At 37.3% G+C, this 12,764-nt stretch overlaps 1 pseudogene; it reads left to right on the top strand.

Moving 5' to 3' along the window:
* LOC148002273 (vomeronasal type-2 receptor 116-like) overlaps positions 1 to 12,764 on the top strand; it is a 32,034-nt pseudogene that overhangs the window by 12,038 nt on the left and 7,232 nt on the right.

Below are 12,764 nucleotides of genomic sequence, written 5' to 3' on the forward strand. Positions count from 1 at the left end.
TGCCGCCCTCCCTCCAACAATCTAGTTCACTGGGGGTTCAGTCTTAGCAGGACCCAGGGCTTCCCCTTCCACTGGTGCTCTTACTAGGATATTCACTGCTACCTATGAGGTCAGAGTCCAGGGTCAGTCCATGTATAGGCTTTAGGTAGTGGCTTAGTCCCTGGAACCTCTGGTTGCTTGGCATTGTTGTACATATGGGGTCTCGAGCCCCTTCAAGCTCTTCCAGTTCTTTCTCTGATTCCTTCAACTGGGATCCTATTCTCAGTTCAGTGGTTTGCTGCTGGCATTCGCCTCTGTGTTTGCTGTATTCTGGCTGTGTCTCTCAGGAGCGATCTATATCCAGCTCCTCTCGGCCTGCACTTCTTTGCTTCATCCATCTTGTCTAATTGGATGGCTGTATATGTATGGGCCACATGTGGGGCAGGCTCTGAATGGGTGTTCCTTCTGTGTCTGTTTTAATCTTTGCCTCTCTATTCCCTCAAAAGGGTATTCTTGTTCACCTTTTAAAGAAGGAATGAAGCAGTCACATTTTTATCATCCGCCTTGAGTTTCATTTGTTCTAGGCATCTAGAGTAATTCAAGCATTTGGGCTAATAGCCACTTATCAATGAGTGCATACCATGTGTGTTTTTCTGCGATTGGGTTACCTCACTCAAGATGATATTTTCCAGTTCCAACCATTTGCCTACGAATTTCATAAAGTCATTGTTTTTGATAGCTGAGTAATATTCCATTGTGTAGATGTACCACATTTTCTGTATCCATTCCTCTGTTGAAGGGCATCTGGGTTCTTTCCAGCTTCTGGCTATTATAAATAAAGCTGCGATGAATGTAGTGGAGGACGTGTCTTTTTTATATGTTGGGGCATCTTTTGGGTATATGGCCAAGAGAGGTATAGCTGGGTTCTCAGGCAGTTCAATGTCCAATTTTCTGAAGAACCTCCACACTGATTTCCAGAATGGTTGTACCAGTCTGCAATCTCACCAACAATGGAGGAGTGTTCCTCTTTCTCCCCATCCTCGCCAGCATCTGCTGTCAAATGTGTTTTTGGTCTTAGCCATTCTCACTGGTGTGAGGTGAAATCTCAGGGTTGTTTTGATTTGCATTTCCCTTATGACTAAAGATGTTGAAAATTTATTCAGGTGTTTCTCAGCCATTCAGCATTCCTCAACTGTGAATTCTTTGTTTAGCTCTGAACCCCATTTTTTATTAACTTGAGTATTTCTTATATACATTTCGAGTGTTATTCCCTTTCCCGGTTTCCGGGCAAACATCACCCTCCCCCCTCCCCCTCTGAACCCCATTTTTTATAGGGTTCTTTGTCTCCCTGCGGTCTAACTTCTTGAGTTCTTTGTATATTTTGGATATAAGGCCTCTATCTGTTGTAGGATTGATAAAGATCTTTTCCCAATCTGTTGTTTGCCATTTTGTCCTAACCACAGTGTCTTTTGCCTTACAGAAGCTTTGCAGTTTTATGAGATCCCATTTGTCGATTCTTGATCTTAGAGCATAAGCCATTGGTGTTTTGTTCAGGAATTTTTTTCCAGTGCCCATGTGTTCCAGATGCTTCCCTAGTTTTTCTTCTACTAGTTTGAGTGTATCTGGTTTGATATGGAGGTCCTTGATCCACTTGGAATTAAGCTTTGTACAGGGTGATGAGCATGGATCAATCTGCATTCTTCTACATGTTGACCTCCAGTTGGACCACCACCATTTGCTGAAAATTCTATCTTTTTTCCATTTGATGGCTTTGGCTCCTTTGCAAAATCAGGTGCCCATAGGTGTATGGGTTCATTTCTGGGTCTTCATTTCTGTTCCATTGGTCTATCTGTCTGTCTCTGTACCAATACCATGCAGTTTTTATCACTATTGCTCTGTAATACTGCTTGAGTTCAGGGATAGTGATTCCCCCTGAAGTCCTTTTATTGTTGAGGATAGTTTTAGCTATCCTGGGTTTTTTGTTATTCCAGATGAATTTGCAAATTTTTCTGTCTAACTCTTTGAAAGATTGGATTGGTATTTTGATGGGGATTGCATTGAATCTGTAGATCGCTTTTGGTAAAATGGCCATTTTTACTATATTAATCCTGCCGATCCATGAGCATGGGAGATCTTTCTATCTTCTGAGGTCTTCTTCAATTTCTTTCTTCAGAGTCTTGAAGTTCTTATTGTACAGATCTTTTACTTGCTTGGTTAAAGTCACACCGAGGTACTTTGTATTATTTGGGTCTATTATGAAGGGTGTCGTTTCCCTAATTTCTTTCTCGGCTTGTTTCTCTTTTGTGTAGAGGAAGGCTACTGATTTATCTGAGTTAATTTTATACCCACCCACTTTGCTGAAGTTGTTTATCACCTTTAGTAGTTCTCTGGTGGAACTTTTGGAATCACTTAAATATACTATCATATCATCTGCAAATAGTGATATTTTGACTTCTTCTTTTCCAATCTGCATCCCCTTGACCTCCTTTTGTTGTCTGATTGCTCTGGCTAGAACTTCAAGAACTTTTTAAATAAGTAGGGAGAGAGTGGGCAGCCTTGTCTAGTCCCTGATTTTAGTGGGATTGCTTCAAGTTTCTCTCCATTTAGTTTAATGTTAGCAACTGGTTTGCTGTATTTGGCTTTTTACTATGTTTAGGGATGGGCCTTGAATTCCTGATCTTTCCAGGACTTTTATCATTAAGGGGTGTTGAATCTTGTCAAATGTTTTCTAAGCATCTAATGAAATGATCATGTGGTTTTGTTCTTTCAGTTTCTTTATATAATGGATCACGTGGATGGTTTTGCGTATATTAAACCATCCCTGCATGCCTGGGATGAAGCCTACTTGATCATGGTGAATGATTGTTTTGATGTGCTCTTGGATTTGGTTTGCCAGAATTTTATTGAGTATTTTTGCGTCGATATTTGTATGGGAAATTGGTCTGAAGTTCTCTTTCTTTGTTGGGTCTTTGTGTGGTTTAGGTATAAGAGTAATTGTGGCTTCATAGAAGGAATTCCGTAGTGATCCATCTGTTTCAATTTTGTGGAATAGTTTGCATAATATTGGTATGAGGTCTTCTATGAAGGTTTGATAGAATTCTGCACTAAACCTGTCTGGACCTGGGCTCTTTTTGGTTGGGAGAACTTTAATGACTGCTTCTATTTCCTTAGGAATTATGGGGTTCTTTAACTGGTTTATCTGTTCCTGATTTAACTTCGGTACCTGGTATCTGTCTAGGAAATTGTCCATTTCCTGTAGATTTTCAAGTTTTGTTGAATATAGGCTTTTATATTAAGATCTGATGATTTTTTGAATTTCCTCTGAATCTGTAGTTATGTCTCCCTTTTCATTTCTGATTTTGTTAATTTGGATACACTCGCTGTGTCCTCTCGTTAGTCTGGCTAAGGGTTTATCTATCTTGTTGATTTTCTCAAAGAACCAACTTTTGGTTCTGTTGATTCTTTCTATGGTCCTTTTTGTTTCTACTTGGTTGATTTCAGCTCTGAGTTTGATTATTTCCTGCCTTCTACTCCTCCTGGGTGTATTTGCTTCTTTTTGTTCTAGAGCTTTTGGGTGTGCGGTCAAGCTGCTGACATATGCTCTCTCCTGTTTCTTTCTGCAGGCACTCAGCGCTATGAGTTTTCCTCTTTGCACAGCTTTCATTGTGTCCCATAAATTTGGGTATATTGTACCTTCATTTTCATTAAATTCTAAAATGTCTTTAATTTCTTTCTTTATTTCTTCCTTGACCAGGTTATCATTGAGTAGAGCATTGTTCAATTTCCACGTATATGTGGGCATTCTTCCCTTATTGTTATTGAAGACCAGTTTTAGGCCGTGGTGCTCCGATAACACGCGTGGGATTATTTCTATCTTTCTGTTGAGGCCCGTTCTTTGACCAATTATATGGTCAATTTTGGAGAAAGTACCATGAGGAGCTGAGAAGAAGGTGTATCCTTTTGATTTAGGATAGAATGTTCTATAAATATCTGTTAAGTCCATTTGGCTCATGACTTCTCTTAGTCTGTCTACGTCTCTGTTTAATTTCTGTTTCCATGATCTGCCCATTGATGAGAGTGGGGTGTTGAAATCTCCTACTATTATTGTGTGAGGTGCAATGTGTGTTTTGAACTTTAGTAAGGTTTCTTTTACGTACATAGGTGCCCTTGTATTTGGGGCATAGATATTTAGGATTGAGAGTTCATCTTGGTGGATTTTTCCTTTGATGAATATGAAGTGTCCTTCCTTATCTTTTTTGATGAATTTTAGTTGAAAATTGATTTTACTTGATAATAGAATGGCTATTCCAGCTTGCTTCATCCGACCATTTGCTTGGAAAGTTGTTTTCCAGCCTTTCACTCTGAGGTAGTGTCTGTCTTTGTCTCTGAGGTGTGTTTCCTGTAGGCAGCAGAATGCAGGGTCCTCGTTGCATCTTCAGTTTGCTAATCTATGTCTTTTTATTGGGGAGTTGAGGCCATTGATGTTGAGAGATATTAAGGTATAGTGATTATTGCTTCCTGTTATATTCATATTTGGATATCAAGTTATGTTTGTGTGCTTTTCTTCTCTTTGTTTTGTTGCCAAGATGATTAGTTTCTTGCTTCTTCTAGGGTATAGCTTGCCTCCTTATGTTGGGCTTTACCATTTATTATCCTTTGTAGTGCTGGATTTGTAGAAAGATATTGTGTAAATTTGGTTTTGTCATGGAATATCTTGGTTTCTCCATCTATGTTAATTGAGAGTTTTGCAGGATACAGTAACCTGGGCTGGCATTTGTGTTTCTTAGGGTCTGTATGACATTATAGATACTTTCTTAAATTCATTTTATTTGATCTCATAAAATATGTGGACAAATGCCATATATTAGAAATGAATTTTTACGCCAATAAGACAGTATAGACCAGCATCAGTATGAATTCAATTTGACAGTATTTTAACGAAGCTTGCCACATACATTTCCATAATCAAAGCAATTAGCTATGAGTATGCTATTGTTTACTGGCTCCATTCAGTATATTCAGTTCAGGCACAGATTATGAAATGAACCTACTTCAGTTAAGGATGGGTATTCACACCTCAATTAACCCAAATGACAAAAACTCACTTAGACATAATCAGAGTGCAAAATATCACAGACAATTTTACACTGATAACACAAAACCAGATGCCTGTAGACTATCAGTCTCATATGCAAAATGTCCATGTAACATAAACTTTGCTCACCAGTGCTGAAAATCATTAGGGTGCAAAAGAAACAGTAGATTTATCTCACTATCCTGTTAAAATACTATTATGGTACTTATGATGCCACTTCAATGTATGTATACATATTTCCCAATCATATATGCCTAATGTTATTTCATTTTTTATTGGGATCAATGAATATGTGAATATGACATAATTCAGACTCCTATAAAATTACCATTATGAATCATAAATCTTCCTTAGCTGAACTCCCTGCTGAAGAACATTAAATTCATGAATCCTGGTGGAGAGCCGATATCTTTGAATCCTTCAGAGAGCTTGCACATAGATTATGACATTCTGAACTTCTGGGATTTTCCACAAGGTCTTACATATAAAGTGAAAGTAGGAACATTTTCTCCATATTTTCCACCTGGTCAACAATTGTCGATTTCTGAGGACAGAATAGAGTGGAGTATAGGAGTGGAGCAACAGGTGGGTGGAATCCTACACTATTCTGTAGAGAACACAGGTAAAAACCATGTAACATGCCTTGGTGAGACTGATGCCTCCACATAAATTAAAAGATGAATCTAATGATAAAGTGCCAAACTTACTTTCCATGTTCAAGTGTTTCTTAATGTGTTTACCTTTGCAAAGATTAGCAAATTCTTACCAATGTTATGCATAATTCTAATTTTACATATACATATATGTGTACGTATATATACCTATTTGATAATGTGTAATTTTTTTGTGTGTACACAATTTGAATCTCTTCATTCTGTGATAAGTAGATAGATAGATAGATATAGATATATTATAGATAATGTGTATTTTAGCAATATAAATTATCATAAATAAATAGAATGAGCATGCATAATATTAAATTCATTATTACCCAATCCTGTAATATACTTTAGTTACCAGGCTAATTCTTTATATCCCAATTTCTTTAATATCCTCAGATTCCTGTCTCTGTATGCAGTGAAAGTTGTGGTCCTGGATTCAGAATATCTCTTCAGGAAGGGAAAGCTGCTTGCTGTTTTGATTGTGTCCTATGTCCAGAAAATGAAATTTCCAATGGAACAGGCAAGTGCGTGCATTAAAGATGAGGTTCTCACCACTGTTTTTAATCATGCTTAAGATTTTGTCCTCATAATTAATAGTAATATTCAACAACATAGCTCCTTATTCTAGTCTACATTTAGAGCTTTATATGATTACAAGCTATATTTAATTTGGTTAATACTTGTTGAGAATGTGAAAGGATGCTAACAATAGTTTTTCTAGAGAATGTAACAAGTGCCTTCTAGATACAAATAATTATGTCTAATCTTGTCCAGAATTTTTACCTATATTTGTACCATATTAAAACTTTTAATCTGTCACAAGGTCATCTTAAAAATTCCCAGAACAAATCCTAAAATGGATATGATCTTAATAGACAGTAGATTTCTTTTTAATTAATACAGGCATTCAAGAGATGGCTTAGTAGTTAATAGAAGCGGCTTCCCTTTTAGTGGAAATGGGTGTGACCTCCACTAGTACTATGATGGCTTGAAACTCTTTGTAATTCAAGGCCCAAGGATCTGACACCACATTATGACCAACCTTGATAGCATACTCATTTCTGGCACAGAACAACATATAGTAAAAAAACTCAATCCAAATAGCATGGGTAGTAAAAGATTCATAGGTCTCATACATAACAATATATGGCATAATATTCTGCCAATGTAATATCCTGTTTCCGATTATCTGTAGCTCAAATAAGTAGGTAATAAAATCTGTGTAGATGCACAATTAGGGTTATGTGCAAATTCCTGCTGAATGAAGAAAGCGATGCTACACACATGTGAGAGTTCATCATGGCTTTTTAAAAATGTTTGAACCAAGACATAAGATGACTAAAGGACATCATAAATGTTTCTTAGTATTGTCAGGTATGGCTGAGCATGGAAAAATACATCATGTAATAATCAGTAAATATTGAATTAGGTGAGTAAAATCCACCCCCAAAAATTAATCAATCTTCCTGAATATCATTGTACTGGCCAGTTTTGTGTATCAACTTGACACAAGCTGGAGTTGTCACAGAAAAAGGAGTCTCAGTTGGAGAAATGCCTCCAGAGATCCAGTTGTAAGGTATTTTCTTAATTAGTAATCAAGGAGGGAGGGCCCCTTGTGGGTGGTAGCATCCCTGGGCTGGAAGTCTTGGGTTCTACAAGAAAGTAAACTGAGGAATCCAGGTTAAGCAAGCCAGTAAGATACATCCCTCCAGTGGTAATGGGGAGAGGATGGGGAGGGGAACATCCATATAGAAGGACAAAGGGAGGGATTAGGGGGATGTTGGCCTGGAAACCGGGAAGGGTAATAAAAATTGAAATGTAAATAAGAAATACTCAAGTTAATAAAGATGGGGAAAAAAAGAGAAAAAAACCCAAATGCCAAGCATGGATAATATAATTGTGCACCTACCTATAGCTATAATAATGAGGAATCCCCTTTAAAACCATGTCAATAAGCCACAATGTGGATTACCATATACTTTTTACTTATTTATGCATTATCACTGTTACTTACCAAGATAAATATGTAAAGTCACTAAGGAAAGTTTTTATCTTAAAGGGAAAATGCCACTAATAAAAATTATTTTAAATATGAAAAACAAGAAACATCCCTCCATGGCCTCTGCATCAACTCCTACTTCCTGACCTTTTAGAGTTTTAGACCTGACATCCTTTGGTGATGAACAGCGTGGAAGTGTAAGCTCAACAAACCCTCCCCCACCCCACACTTGATTCTTTTTGCTGATGTTTGTGCAAGAATAGAAACCATGACTAATTCAACCATGTATATATGATAATTATATATATGTATATATATATATATATTATAAATCACACATGCAATACATGCATGCAATGGTGCACATAATATAATGGTGCATTATATGCAATGGACATGTGATGAAAATCATGCAATCTTGGTTCCATCCTTTAGATGTATGTATTTATAGACATGATAAAGGCAAATATATCCTACTGCTAATATAAAATTCACTTTAACTAGTTCTATTAAATCAGGGGCAAGAAAATATTAACTAATACATACATTTTATATAAATTTTTTATATCTTATCTTGAGAAGTAGCGTAATGAAATAGACAAAGGAAGTGCAGAATACAAAAGAGAAACTCAAAATATCTGTACTTTAACAAACAGGATATATGCCTAATAGGCCCTAAACACATTACAAGAAATATCCTACAGTTGATGCACACATTCAGCAAAGTAACAAGACACAATATTAACTCAGAAAATGGCTTCTTAAAAAAAACAAACCAATCAGGAAGTAAACAATGGGAACTAAATATACCTGATAATAATTAAAACAATGGGGTGGAAACATCAGTACACTGAAAGATTTAAACACTGAAAAGAAATTGAAAAACCTACCGGAAGGTAAAAATAACTCCCTTCCACTTTGTGTAAATGAATAGTGTCTTTGTTGGGACTGTATTGCTCTCATAAAACGTTAAAATTATAGTTAAGGGAAGAAATCCTTTCTTTCATGTTTTAGCCCTGAGCTTACCACTACGTAAGGAAATCAGGCTAAAAATAGAAAGCAGAAAGTTGGGGGCAGAAAATTACAAAGAAGACATGGGATAATGGAACTTACATTATTGCTTCAGTGTTTGGCCAGGATGCTTCCTGAAGCAATGTAGTATCAATTGTCCAGTAGTAGCCACACCCACACTGAACTATCCCATCCCACATCAATCATCAATCGAGAAAATACACCAGGGACACTGCCCTGATCTGAAGGAACCTGGTCAAGAGTTCCCTGCACACAAATCCTGTGGGAGGGAGAGTAAAACCTTCAGAGGGGCAGATATGCCTGGGAAGTCAGAAGAGACTACACTGTCCCCACATTTCTCACTCCAGAAGAAAACGCCTAATGCCATCTGGGACCCATGTGCAAAGTAGCCTGAAAAAGGTGGGGCAGGCATTTCTGGTTGCCGCCCTCAAGGAGAGCTGAAACACAGCCCTCCAGGAGTGACTTCAGGCCCAGGATCAGAGGTAAGACCAACTTTTCTGCTGCAAGTGACCTGCCTGGTGGACTCATGACACACGCCCACAGGAACAGCTAAAGACCAGTAGACAGGAAAGACTACACGCCTGAAAGCAGAACACTCTGTACCCATAACTGGCTGAAAGAAAACAGAAAAACAGGTCTACAACACCCCTGACAAAACAGGCCTATAGGACAGTCTAGCTACTGTCAGAAATAGCAGAACAAGGTAACACCAGAGACAACGTGATGGCGAAAGGCAAGCGCAGGAACCCAAGCAATAGAAACCAAGACTACATGGCCTCATCGGAGCCGAATTCTCCCACCAAAGCAAACACTGAATATACAAACACACCAGAAAACCAAGATCTTGATTTTAAATTACATTTGATTATGATGATGGAGGACTTCAAGAAAGACATAAAGAACTCAGTTAGAGAAACGCAGGAAAACATAAGTAAACACGTAGAAGTCTATATGGAGGAATCACAAAAATCCCTGAAAGAATTCCAGGAAAACACAATCAAACAGGTGAAGGAATTAAAAATTGAAATAGAAGCAATCAAGAAAGCACAAAGGGAGACAACCCTGGATATAGAAAACCAAAGGAAGAGACAAGGAGCCATAGATTCAAGCATCACCAACAGAATACAAGTGATAGAAGAGAGAATCTCAGGAGCAGAAGATTCCATAGAAATCATCAACACAATGGTCAAAGATAATGTGAAATGGAAAAAGGTACTGGTCAAAAACATACAGGAAATCCAGGACTCCATGAGAAGATCAAACCTAAGTATAATAGGCATAGAAGAGAGTGAAGATTCCCAGCTCAAAGGACCAGTAAATATCTTCAACAAAATCAGAGAACAAAACTTCCCTAACCTAAAGAAAGAGATGCCCACAAACATACAAAAAGCCTACAGAACTCCAAATAGATTGGACCAGAAAAGAAACTCCTCCCATCACATAATAGTCAAAACACCAAATGCACAAAACAAAGACAGAATATTAAAAGCCGTAAGGGGAAAAGATCAAGTAACATATAAAGGCAGACCTATCAGAATCACACCAGACATCTCACCAGAGACTATGAAAGACAGAAGATCCTGGACAGATGTCATACAGATCCTAACAGAACACAAATGCCAGCCCAGGTTACTGCATCCAGCAAAACTCACAATTAAAATAGATGGAGAAACCAAGTTATTCCATGACAACCAAATTTACACAATATCTTTCTACAAATTCAGCACTACAAAGAATAATAAATAGTAAAGCCCAACACAAGGAGTCAAGCTACACCCTACAGAAAGCAAGAAAATAATCGTCTTGGCACCAAAACAAAGAGAAGAAAAGCACACAAACATAAACTCACATCCAAATACCACTATAACAGGAAGCAACAATCACTATTCCTTAATATCTCTCAACATCAATGGACTCAATTCCCCAATAAAAAGGCATAGATTAACAAACTGGATACAGAATGAAGACCCTGCATTCTGCTGCCTACAAGAAACACACCTCAGAGACAAAGACAGTCACTGCCTCAGAGTGAAAGGCTGGAAATCAACTTTCCAAGCAAATGGTCTGAAGGAGCAAGTGGGAGTAGTCATTCTAATATCAAATAAAATCAATTTTCAACCAAAAGTCATCAAAAAAGATAAGGAAAGACATTTCATATTCATCAAAGGAAAAATCCACCAAAATGAACTCTCAATCCTAAATATCTATGCTCCAAATACAAGGGCACCTACATACATAAAAGAATCCTTACTAAAGCTCAAAGCACACATTGTACCTCACACAATAATAGTAGGACATTTCAACACCGCACTCTAATCAATGGACAGATTATGAAAACAGAAACTAAACAGAGACATAGACAGACTAAGAGAAGTCATGAATCAAATGGTTTTAACAGATACTTATAGAACATTCTATCCTAAAACAAAAGGACATACATTCTTCATACCAGCTCATGGTACTTTCTGCAAAATTGACCATATAATCGGGCATAAAGCGGGCCTCAACTGATACAGAAAGATAGAAATTATCCCATGAGTCCTATCAGACCACCACTGGCTAAAGCTGGTTTTCAATAACAATAAAGGAAGAACGCCCACATGTACGTGGAAGTTGAACAATCCTCTACTCAATGATAACCTTGTCAAGTAAGAAATAAAGAAGGAAATTAAAAACTTCTTAGAACTTAGTGAAAATGAAGGTACATCATACCCAAACTTATGGGACACGATGAGAGTTGTGCTAAGAGGAAAACTCATAGCTCTGAGTGCCTGCAGAAAGAAACAGGAGAGAGCATATATCAGTAGCTTGACAGCACACCTAAAAGCTCTATAACATAAAGAAGCAAACACACCCAGGAGGAGTAGAAGGCAGGAAATAATAAAACTCAGAGCTGAAATCAACCAAGTAGAAACAAAAAGGACTATACAAACAATCAACAGAACCAAAAGCTGGTTCTTTGAGAAAATCAACAAGATAGATAAACCCTTAGCCAGACTAACCAAACACAGAGAGTGTGTTCAAATTAACAAAATCAGAAATGAAAAGGGAGACATAACTACAGAATCAGGGGAAATTCAAAAAAATCATCAGTTTCTACTACAAAAGCCTATATTCAACAAAATTTGAAAATCTGGAGGAAATGTACAATTTCCTAGACAGATACCAGGTACCAAATTTAAATCAGGAATAAATAAACCATTTAAACAACACCATAACTCCTAAAGAAATAGAAGCAGTCATTAAAAGTCTACCAACCAAAAAAGAGCTCACGTCTAAATGGATTCAGTGCAGAATTTTATCAGACCTTCATAGAAGAGCTCATACCAATACTATCGAAATTATTCCACAATTGAAACAGATGGAGTGCTACCGAATCCCTTCTTTGAAGCCACAATACACTTATACCTAAACCACACAAAGACCCAACAAAAAAGAGAACTTGAGACCAATTTCCCTTATGAATATTGACGCAGAGATACTCAATAAAATTCTTACAAACTGAATCCAAGAGCACATTAAAAAAATCATCCACCTTGATCAAGTAGGCTTCATTCAAGGCATGCAGGGATGGTTTAATATATGGAAAACCATCAACATAATCCACTATACAAAGAAACTGAAAGATAAAAACCACACGATCATTTCATCAGATGCTGAGAAAGCATTTGACACAATTCAACACCCCTTCATGATAAAAGTCCTGGAAAGAATAGGAATTCAAGGCCCATACTTAAACATAGTAAAAACCATATACAGCAAGCAAGTAGCTAATATTAAACTAAATGGAGAGAAACTTGAAGCAATCCCACTAAAATCAGGGTCTAGACAAGGCTGCCCACTCTCTCCCTACTTACTCAAAATGGTTCTTGAAGTCCTAGACAGAGCAATCAGACAACAAGGGAAGAGCAAAGGATACAGATTGGGGAAAAAAAAGTCAAAATATCACTATTTGCAGATGATATGATAGTATCGTTAAGTGACACCAAAAGTTCCA

Source organism: Rattus norvegicus, chromosome 12 (assembly GCF_021556685.1).
Source record: "Rattus norvegicus strain SHRSP/BbbUtx chromosome 12, alternate assembly SHRSP_T2T, whole genome shotgun sequence".
Taxonomy (NCBI): domain Eukaryota; kingdom Metazoa; phylum Chordata; class Mammalia; order Rodentia; family Muridae; genus Rattus; species Rattus norvegicus.